At 46.0% G+C, this 11,251-nt stretch overlaps 1 long non-coding RNA gene across 1 annotated transcript; it reads left to right on the forward strand.

Annotated features, from left to right (window-relative positions):
- The first annotated feature begins 238 nt into the window (after nt 1-238).
- Nucleotides 239-8,453, forward strand: LOC116095583. Its single transcript, XR_004120653.1, has 2 exons — nt 239-416; nt 7,761-8,453. It is a non-coding gene; the product is annotated as an uncharacterized LOC116095583 (long non-coding RNA).
- The last annotated feature ends 2,798 nt before the right edge of the window (nt 8,454-11,251 follow it).

Genomic DNA, 11,251 nt, shown 5'->3' on the forward strand with positions numbered 1-11,251 from the left:
ACAGGGTTTGAGAGGTCAGACTTGGATGTGAGGGAGACAAGGTTTCTATAGCTCAGGAGTAGGAAGTTTCCAAGTGGGGGATTTGGTGGGAAACTAAACCGGTTATAGGAGGAAAACAAGCAGAACAGGTTAGTTATAATGACCTCTGGAAAAAAAGGCATGATGATGTAACAACAGGTAGTCATAACAACAGGTAGTCATAACAAGGTTGCCATAACAACCCTTTTGAAACAAAGGCAGGGTTGCAAGATAGTTATTGTAAAGCCCAACCAACCCTGTTTTTGAAACTCCATTTTGTGCCAGACAGAGGCTAAACTCCAGTTCCTGGAAGAAAATCCGAGTCCTCCTGGGCACGCATCCTATGGCAACTGACCCCACTTAGCAACAGCTAGTCAGGCTACAATGGCAGAGTCAAGGTACATACAGATAACTTAAGACATCCTGCAGAGAATACATAACTTGCCATCCTGTTTGTCAGGTGTTTGTCCTCATGTTCGGTTCCTGTAGATTACATCAGAATTGCAGTTCTTTAAAGTATTGACTTGCTGACCCGTATGGAGATTCCCCAAGTTTGCAGTAACTACAGTAAAAGCCCTGAACCCCTAGACTCAGGGCTCTTACTCTGACCCAATGCGATGGTGAGAGTCTGAGAGACCTTGCTTGCAAGCTCCTAATAAAAACCCTTATGTGTTGTACACTGGAATGGGCTCCCCAGTGGGTCTTTGGGTGCCTGCATATTGGCCATAACAGTCATTAACTTTTTGAAATAAAGGCATGATTGCCATTCCTGGAACAGACAGTCTAGAGCCATTTTGTAGTTGAGGTTACAGGTGGGACATAGCCTAATCCTTGAGAAGCAGAGGCTTAATCATAAACAGGAATGGACCGAGTTTGTCTTTACTATAAAGTGGCTTTTAAGCCCAAGATGAGGGCAGGCTGGCTCTTTACTAGGTTAAGATATACCAAGGTGTGAGAGAGCCTCTGTGGTAGGTAGGTAGCTTTCAGCCACTATGACAAATACCCAGAACAACAGGCTTTTAAAGAGAAAGCTTTTAGTTGGCTGATAGTTTCAAAAGCTCTGGTCCAGAGTAGTTTGGCCCCACTGCTTTGGTTGAGGTGGTGCACCAGGGCAGAAGAACTAGAGAAGCTTAGCTCATGGTCAGGGAGCTGAAGAGAGTAAGAGGAAGAGGCTGGGATAACACAATCCCTTTAAGACATATGCCCAATGACCTAAAGATATCCAACAAGGTCCCGCCCCTTAAAGTCTCCACCATCTCCCTAGAGAGCCACTTTGGGAACCAAATCTTCAACACATGGTCCTTTGGAAGCTATCAAGCATCGAACCTTGTAGCATCATCTTCTATCTGATAGACCATGGCCAGACCCTTTCCAGCAATGTCGGAACCTTAGTTTTGATTGGTGTGACCTTGCTCCATACTGCTTTCTCCTTGAGTTCTCTTGCTGAGAGAGCCCGAGAGAGGAAGAAGTAGCTACTCTTACATTCTGTGTTTTTATATTCTTTAGTGACTCCTTGTGACTGTGACAAAGTACTCGAGGGAAATGGCTTAAAAGAAAGAAATACTTATTTTGGCACCTGTTTTCTAAAGTTTCTACCAGTGCTGATGAATTGTTAGTTTTGTTTTGGTTTGGTTTTTTGGGTGTTTTTTTGTTTTTTGTTTTTTTGTTTTTGTCAACAGGATACAAGCTAGCACCACCTAGGAAGAGGGAACCTCAACTAGGAAAATGCTTCCATCAGATCAGCCTGTAGGCTAGTCTGGGACATTTTCCTGGTTGATGATTCATGTGGGAGGGCTCAGCTCACTGTGGGCAGTGCCATCCCTGGGCAGACAGTCCTGGGTTGTATAGAAGCAGCAAGCTGAGCAAGCCACGAGGAGCAAGCTCAGAAGCAGCACTCCTCCATGGTCTGTGCTTCAGTTCCTGCCTCCAGGTTCCTGTCTTGAGTTCCTGCCTTGATTTCTTTCAAATCTCCAATGATGGGGTAAGCCAAATAAACCCTTTCCTTCCCATGTTGCTTCGTCGCAGAATGTTTTATCACAGTGATAGAAAGCAAGCTAGAATACTGACCAGAGCGAGCTGGCTTGGTTATTTGGGGCCAGATGTGAGGGAGGAATGGTGGCAGAGACTGGCTGAGATTGCTTACCCAGTGGTGACAAAGAAAAGATGGCTGGGAGGAACAGGGAGCAAAGCACACCCCTCAAAGACACCCCGGGAACTGCTTCCTCCACCCAGACCACCCTTAGTGCCCACCATGTCTCAAGACGGCATTGGATCTTGAGTCCATCAGTGGACCTACACTTCAGTGGACTATTCACTTCAGTGAGTGTAAATAGATCACAGCTTCATTGGCACTTTTGTGTGGCCCAAGACCCCAAACTCCAGTGAGTCTGAGAAAATAATACTACCAGGTGAACTGGGTAGCATGGTGTACCTGGTCACCGCAAGGTCAGCCCAAGGTCCATTGATCAGATCCAAGCCTTCATGGTCCGATCACATCTCCAAATCCCCACACTGAATTGGGGACCAGCCTTTAGCACACAAGTTTAGGGGTAAATTTCAAAATCGAACAACATCACTGAGCATCTTTATCTTATTCCTTTTAGTATTTGATTATTCATTAGCTATTAATCATCCTTTATATTAAAATCTCTCCATTCAAATTACTTTCACAGCTCCTATACCCCAGGAAGACCCTGGTTTGTATGATCTGTTCATTCTTTCTGTAATAAACACTCCCACCCAGATGGGTTTCAGGTTACCAAAGTGCCTGTCAGTGGGAGTGGGAAAGAGATAGTGTGCTACCCTACACAAACATAGGCTGAGTATGAAACCCCGGAGGTGCACGCATCAGTAAAATACCACAAAGTAATTAGGAGCTGATGAGTTCTGAGGGCTCAGCGCCTTTGTTTTTTACTGCCATTTATTTCACTGTACGCTAGCATAATTTAATTTTTAATAGTGTCTGTAATAAACAACAAGCTAAAGAGATCCCCAATCACTCACCCTGCAGCTCCGTGGCTGGCTTGAGCAGGCTTCGGCACTTGGCTGCCCACACACTTCACATCCGGATCACCCTGGTTCTTGACCCTGCAATTACACCAGAGACTCCTTGCTCGATCATTTCTCAGGCTTACAATTCGCTGGCTGCGGAGGCTGGCGGTTAGCCCCCCGCCTCACTTGCTCACTCTCCTAATGTAGTGTTTGACACTTGCAATTTATTTTTCCACTCGTTTATCATCGGAAATGATTAAATTTCCAGTGTAAATACCGCGCGGCCAAGCTGAATCAATCACACGGCCGACGGGCAAAGTGTGTCCCCAAGGACCCTGTAAGTCACTTAGCCCTCACCGGAGGCCATCACAGGGTAAACTCTGGTCAGATCCTGTTTGGAACCTCACAGGTGGTCACTCAAGCTACTGGCTCGGTTCCAAGACTAAGGACTCCATTCCCCAATGCTTCTCTTCCTCCTGTAACCAGCCCTCTTGGAAGAAATGAAGACACACAAAATCTCTCTCAACCTGACTATCAGATCATAAAAACAACGGGCCCAAAGAAATGGGAATTTCTTCAGGAATCTCATGCTGGGAGAAGGGGAGGGTGCCAGCTGTAGAATGAGGCTGGATGACGCCAAGGCTGACAGGTCCGTGGTGGGTCTGGATGTGCACACTCATTGCTTTGTTATTTAATCTTTGATCTCCCTTTCCAGACTTGGGGGCGCTCTTTCCAACTGCCACACTGAATACCTCTCTTTTTTTTTCTGGCTTTTATTATTAATTTGGCCACTTCAATCGGTTTCTCCAAGATGGGTGGCTGAAGTTGATTTCTTGGGGTACAGATTGTGAACCCAACTTCAGTAACATTCTTGCCCAGTCTCCAAGCTGCCTCCTGCAATTTCTCCATGGGATAAGCCCTCCTGCCTGGCCAATCTGGACAGAGGTTTGGTTTGATTTCTTCCCCACTTGAGCAGGTATGGTGCTCTCATGGAAAGGGGACAAGGGTGACTGCTGGTCAGTTTCTGGCACTTGCTCAGAGTCTGAACCATCATCGCAGGCTGTCACTTCTTGAAATCAGTCTTTTCATTTAGAAATGAAATAGCCATCAAGGAATCTTAGTGCCTTGTTTTGCTAGGATACCCTAAGTTGACTCGAGAGGAACGGAGACCTTGCACAGGGAGCCTGAGCCAAGCAGCCTGCTGAGCTACCAGCCCCCTTTTTTTTGGCAGTAGCATGTGACTGTACTGTTTTCACCCCAGCTCTTCCCCCCATCCCCCGATGGTAAGGGGGTGTGCCTGAGCTTCTCTGAAGGATGACATTTTTACTGGGAGAAGGAAAAGGGGGAATTCCATCAGGGACAAAAGAGCTTGGAGCAGATACTGGGATTCAGACCCGGGACAAACGGCTGAGGTGCATATTTAACATACCCAAGTAGACCTGCCTCAAGGTTTTCCCAGCATCCCTCAGTCCCTACCTGGCACACCCAGCCCTCTACCCTGACTTTCCAGCCCAGGGGCTGGGCTTCCCCTCCCCTAGATGCTCTTTCCTATATAATCCAGACATTTTGATGTCTCTCCCTGCTCTCTGCATTTTCTCTCTCCCTGAGTGTGCACACTCTTTCTTTCCCTTCCCCCTCCCCTCTGTCTCCCTCTCCTTGGTGACTTCCCTGGCCTTGGGACCAGAGAACCCTATGAGAGCTGCTTCCCAATAAACCTGCCTTTGTGTACTCTAATCTGGCTTGAACTGGCTCAGCTGTTTGATAAATCAGCAAAACAAAAAGGGAGACCTCCCAGGAAGAATGTACCTGTCCAGAGAGAGGTAGCAGGTCCTCTGGAGGGCAGGCGAAACTTCTGAAGAGTCCTGTACTGATGCACCATGAGGAATGGATACCCAGAGAGACATGGCTTCGGCAGGGAATGCTAGCGACATATTAGAGGGAGAGGGGCAGGGCTGAACCATTGAAGGAAACAGAACTCAGGTTGGCCTGGCACTCCAGAAACCAAAGGAGGTTGGAGAGGGTCCCTTAAGAGGGACCACTATAGCCCCTGTGAGCCTATGTTGCCCAGGATGGGCCAGCCTGGGTGCATAACCAGGACTAAACACAAACGAGTTTGGATTTGAACTTCTACAATGTCATTGTGGTGACTACACTTGTCTGATTCCAATTCTGTCACTAGAATCTTTATCTGAAGCCTGCCAAACTCCATAATAACAAACCATCTTGTAACTGCCCCAAAGCCCAAAGTGGAATGGCCTGTGCGGACCCAGCACACTTTGACTATTGGCCAAAGGAGGCCCCTGAGAAGCAGAGCTGGGGGATCCACGTGTTCTCCGCTGGCCAGACAGCCATAGGCTCTGGTTCAAGGAGGCAATTTCTGCAGTTTACTCTGCACTGTGGATTGGATAGCTGTAAAGGAGGACCAGGATAATTGATGAGAGACTTCAGTGGAAGGTCCTGGAGGTCCCAGCCAATCAAATCTCTGCATAGAGAGGCGGTGTGAAACCAAACAGGAGCCTCATTGTTGTTAAGGAGACACATTGGTATACATTGTTACTAAGCCTCCATACCTTATAGGGGGTGGGGGCAGTTATGTGACCAGTCCCTCCGGCACTTCATCAATACCACCTGGCTGACTCCTACATCATAAAGTTTGGCTGCCAGCACGAGGTGCATTCTTGTATCTGAACACATGAAAGCACAGCTTTAATACCTTGTTGAACAAGCATTGTTTTCGATCTTATTTTCATAAACTTTGTTTCCATGACAGGGATCATCGTACAACAATTACAATGCCTGCATTAATATGTGATAGTAGGTAGATAAAAGGCTAAAAGTTAGGGCTATAGCTGTGGACACTAAACATTAAATACCAGAGACTGAGGTATCCCTCTCATGATGCAGCAAGGTAGAGACCTAAACAGTCTGGGAGAGGGATTCTTCTTACCGAAGATCTATTTGGGCTAAGAGACTGGTTTAAGAATATATGTCTAGCCTTTTTGTTTTCGCTAGCTGTTTTGGTAAGCGGAGTCATACAGGAAACCATTGTGTTCTATAATGGCCCACTATGTAAGGATCAGGAAAGCGCCCGGTCTCTTTGTGAACTGTGTTTATGAGTTAAAAATCTTGATACTGAAAAAGCTTCAGTTCAGAAATTGTTATTATTATTAAACTGTTAAAAGATAATTAAGCTTTGATATGTTCAAAACTATGCTTATAGTTGTGCTAAATACTAATGCAATTAAGGGCTTTATTTCGCTTTCTATGTGTGTTTTTGAGGTATAGCCTAGAGCAAGTAACTAGAAACAAGCAAGGATTATTTAACTCATGCATATTTAATAGAAAAAGGTCCACAAGCCTTCAGCGATCCTCTGAATATGCCATTTAAGACGTTTAAGCTTACTGTGACAGAGACTCCCAGATCCTGGCAGTGACCCCCAAGGTCTCGAAGAAGATAATGAACACAGGAACAAATGACCCCACATAGATTGTGGTAACTCTAACTACTGGGCAAAACGGTCCCAGTGTCTCACCTGCTGCCAGGGCCTGACCCAAACTATGGACAAACAGGACACTAGACAGCTGGTTGCCCCACTTTGCCTAGACAAAGCAAGGTCAGTCCCTCCCATGATCTTCCTCTCATCTTCTGGGTCAGGCAGCTGAAGACTGCTACTGTCCTGGTACCTCTGCCACCAATGCAACGGAGCCCACAGAAGCCTGGGTAAAGGACTATGGTCTAGTCTCTGTCATTCAGTTGATGCATAGGTCATTTGAATTATACTTCCTGCAATGATTGATCCTTCTCAAGTCTCTGATAATATTGATGACCAGACTAACTGTAGCCTGTCAGTTATACACCAGCAGGCAACCAGTTCCTTCCCCAAGGCTACCACCACCTGTTAGTTCATTAATCAGTTCATTAGTTAGTTAAAGCTACTAGGCCTCTTATGTTTCAAAGGCAGACAGGTTTGCTCGAAGGCTTCATAGTAAAGAATAAACGGGTTTCAGGTGTCGCTTTTCGATAAAGGTACACGCTTTGCAGCAATTCTTCTCAGTAATAACTACTCGTGTTTCTGGTAAATGATTAGATGGAAAATGCTTCAGATTTCTTTCCCGTTCTTTGCCTTTGTTATATGAACCGTGCAACGGTTCAGAGTTTTAACGTTGATCAGTGGGGTTCTGGTAAGCCAGAGCACTGACCACTTACCGTTCAGCCACAAGCTCAAGATTTCAAATTTCCTTTGGTTGTTTTCAAAGTATAGACTCCAAGGTGCTTTCTATCAGGCTAGAATCATATATCTGGCTCCCTGGATAGAAGAAGAAATGTTCATGCTTTTTAACCCAAAGCCGTAGCTTTTGCTATGACTTCAGGGTTATAAATCTGCTCCCGTACTTCTACAGCCACATTCGCTGCTTTTGCTACAGTGTGGATTTCAACACTTTGGTAATGCTAATATATCTAGAATATTTATCTCTTTTTGTAAACTAAAAGATTCATGTAAGCCTAAGAGAGTTGAGGAAGTCAGAAGATTTGGAGCCAACTGTCACAGGCCAAGTAGACCCCAGAGAGAAGGACCAGAGAAGACAGTTTCTCACCTGTCTATTCTTAAGGATGGGCTGCCTCCCCTGGTCTTCAGACTCCTCCCCTTTCCTAATCACTAGGATTAAGGGCTTCAAAGTTCCAAATGTAAGATTTTCCTGTAAGTTTCTAAGTGTTAACTTCTGTGCCTAATCTGTGTTTGTCTCAGCAGATTTTCACTTGGCTGACAGACTCCATCCAGGGATCACCTGTGGTCTGCAAACTGCTGAGCTCTGGACTTGCTGAAAGCTAGTGTAGACCTGACCAGACTGTATGATTGCTCCTTGTCTCTTCAGTTGGCTCGGCTAATCAAATGTTTCTGATAAATGCCCCATTGTCCAGCCTTTGACTAGCCTTTCACCCTGCCTGGGCCCTGACAATGATGCCCTAGCTTCAACTGGAAGTAGTTACAGAAAAGAATAAGTTGTTCCTTGTCCACTCCCCCCACCCCCAAACAGGGGCTTAAATGCTAAGTCAAAAGGAAACTCCCAATTGGCACACCAAGAGTGATACTTGTTAAAACCAAATAGACTCAGTTCTCGCAACAGATAGATTCCTTAGCTGAAGTAGTTCTAAAATATGATAGGGCACTTGACCTGCTCCATATAAAACAGAGAGGTTATTGTGTAATTTTAAGAGAAAATTGTTGTTCCTATATACAAACCACTCAGAAGTCATTACTGATAATCCAACTATACTCAAAGAAACATTACACAAAAGGGAACCAGAAATAAAATAATAAAATTCTCCTTTTCACGATTCTCCTAGATAATAACTCTGATATCAGACATTGCAGAGCCGTTGACCCTTCTGTTTCTGCTAATTACTATTGGCCCTTGTATCATTAAAGCCTTAACTGGATATATAAATTTCCATTTGGGAGCCGTAAACTCCTGCTTCTCTTCTTTCATCAGTCCCCTGATAGTTTTCTTATTGATTCTATTTGGACCCTGTGTTTTCCAATGCATTACCAACCTTATTGCCCACCAGACACTCAATGCCAGAGTTCTGTTCTCTTGACCCAACCCCCAGGCAGTGCTTGCTCCCTTCTCAAAGATTTGAAAGGGGAGAGCGGGGAAATGTGAAACCAAACAGCAGCCAGGTTGTTGTTAAGGAGCCAAATTGTTATACATTGTTACTAAGTCTCCATTCCTTATAAGAACGAGTCTCTGTTTTCTAAACCTAAGGTATCCTGCAAACCATGTTTTGGAACTTATGCTGAATTTGTAAGCCGGCGATGTATCCCCACCTCTTTGCCCTGCTAAACTCCTGGACACCAGTGATGACTCCCCTTCCACATGATGTGTCCTTGTGCTTATCTGCCCCACAGGCAGCCTTGAGCCCCTGAGTCCCTCACTCTTCTGTCAGGGTGCTAACAGCCAATGATCTCAACTGGCGTCTTCTATCAACTCTAATCCTTCCCCATAAAAGGAACCTCAATAGCCAGTGATGGGCTGCTCTCTGAAACCCAACTTAGAGGGAGGCAGTCATCTGGACAGACCCTAAATAGATTTCTAAATACACTTCTAAATAGACTTCTAGAAGTCTATTTTAGAAGGCACTAAGGAGAGCAGCCCCATGGGATAGCTACCCAGAAGGAAGCAGAGCAGCTTGCTTTAATCAGACAATCATGGAAATGTCCATCCCACCTCAGGCCTAACAGTGGTGGAGAAGGGATGGGTTCTTGTTCCTCCTACAAGAATCCCTCAGGTCCCTCAGAGTCATAAGGGTAGCTTAGCTTCTAACTCCTCGGCTCCCTACCTGGAAGGCAGAAGGATGGGGACTGGTCCTAATGCTTCGTCTTACTTCGGCTCACAAAAATCACACAGGAATCTGCATGTCCAAACGCTGAGGGTTCCTGGCCCCAATTTGGTTTTGATTAATCAATAAAGAGCAAACAGCCAATGGCTGGGCAGGGTGAAAGAGGTGGAAGTCTGAGGATTCCTGGGCAAGAAATGCAGGGGAGAGAAGAGGAGATTCAGCCATGAGAGGGGTGTAGGACTGACCATGCCATGAAGGAGAGGAGGGTGAGATGAAATGAAGGCACCAAGGAAAGCAGCCCTATGGGATAGCTACCCAGAGGGAAGCAGAGCAGCAAAGATAAAATATAGATTTAGAAAATGTTAATCCAGGAATACCGGAGGGGAGTGTGTGCTAGCCGCTGGGAGGTTCAGGAAGTGCCTAGCCATTGAGCTAGTAAGACAACTTAAAAATATCACTGTGTGTATGTGCCTTTCATTCGTGATTCCAGAGAACTCTGGGTGGGTGGCAAGAAGTGCGATTACTCATGGGATCTCAAAGCAGATTAACTAGTCGCTGCTACAACAGAGCTCATGGGCTTCAGGGCTGAGGTGACTGTGGGCATCTAAGGATGACTCCACAGGGGATCCTGGCGGCAGTCTTCAGGAGATGCTCATCAGTGGATGTTGACTTGGGATCCATGCCAAGAAACTGTGCAGGATACCTAGTGACACGAGACCACAGCTTCTAGTCTCCTTTATCTCTGTTTGCTAATGATCTGAGGATGCCCAAAGGCCACTGGGCAGGTAAAGGATGGGTAGATGTTCATGTGGACCAGAAATGAGGTTTGGAGATGTAGACAGTGGACTGCTACAGTAAACCGGATGACTATGAAGAATCCTCGGCTGGAGGTAATAGACAGAGGGACAGTCTAGAAGTTCCAGTAATGAAACAGAGGAAGCAAAATGTGTCCCACAAAAAGAACAGACCCTTCAGTGTAATCTGTCTTACAGACACTTCAAGGCATGTGGTGGACTCCTGAGTCTAAGTCTGTAGATAAAAAACCTCAGGGGAAGGAAGAGGAGTGGAGACAGGGACAGGGTCTGGGCAGAGGCAGAGTGGACTATTGGAGAACAAGCATGATTGTGGAGAAATGATAGCTTTGGGTTTTGGGCCTGCCTTGGGATCGTTGTGTGATGTAGAGCAGGCCACTTGCCCTTTCTAGGTTTGGTCTGTAGAAGGAGAGACATTAGTTGGGGGATCTCTAAGACCTCTCCCAGTTCAGGAAGCCAGACTAGACTATATAGCTTTTCCAGTGGTTCCTTCCAGCTCTGTGCCCCTCCCTGCCTTAAATCTGACTCTGGCCCCTGGTTTCCTGTCAGAGGAAATCAGGATGGCCCCACGAGTCCCTTAGGACTCCCAGGAACAGGCTTGCCCAGGAAGTTGTCCTTTCAGATTCTTGTGGTGGGTAACTGTGCAGGGCTCCTGAAGTGGTTTCCATGCATGTGGGCGGAGTCTAGATGGGCAAGGAAGCCCTTAATCTCCAAAATTGGTGACTCTGGGTTCTGGGAGCTGATTTTGTCTGGCTGTACAGATGGAGACGGAGTGGATGGCCACTGTAGAACCTTCGCCACCCCTGCTGTGTGCTTTTGTTCCTCTGAAGGACTCTCAGGGAACTTAAAGTGCCTGCACTTTATTTTCTCTTCTATCTTGTCCAGTGTTAGAGGCAGATTTAAACATGCAAACTTTAACTAGATCCCAACGTTTGAAATTAGGCATGTGTGTATGGGGCTTTAAAAAGTCAGTGTACAAATACAGGGAAAGGTGCAGGTTTTAGAAACAACTTTCAAACACCTGATGTTTCTGCCTGAGCCGGTCCCTGGCACAATGACAAACTACCACAAATTAAAAAGGGAAGAAGAT

This window comes from Mastomys coucha, unplaced genomic scaffold (assembly GCF_008632895.1).
Source record: "Mastomys coucha isolate ucsf_1 unplaced genomic scaffold, UCSF_Mcou_1 pScaffold18, whole genome shotgun sequence".
NCBI lineage: Eukaryota > Metazoa > Chordata > Mammalia > Rodentia > Muridae > Mastomys > Mastomys coucha.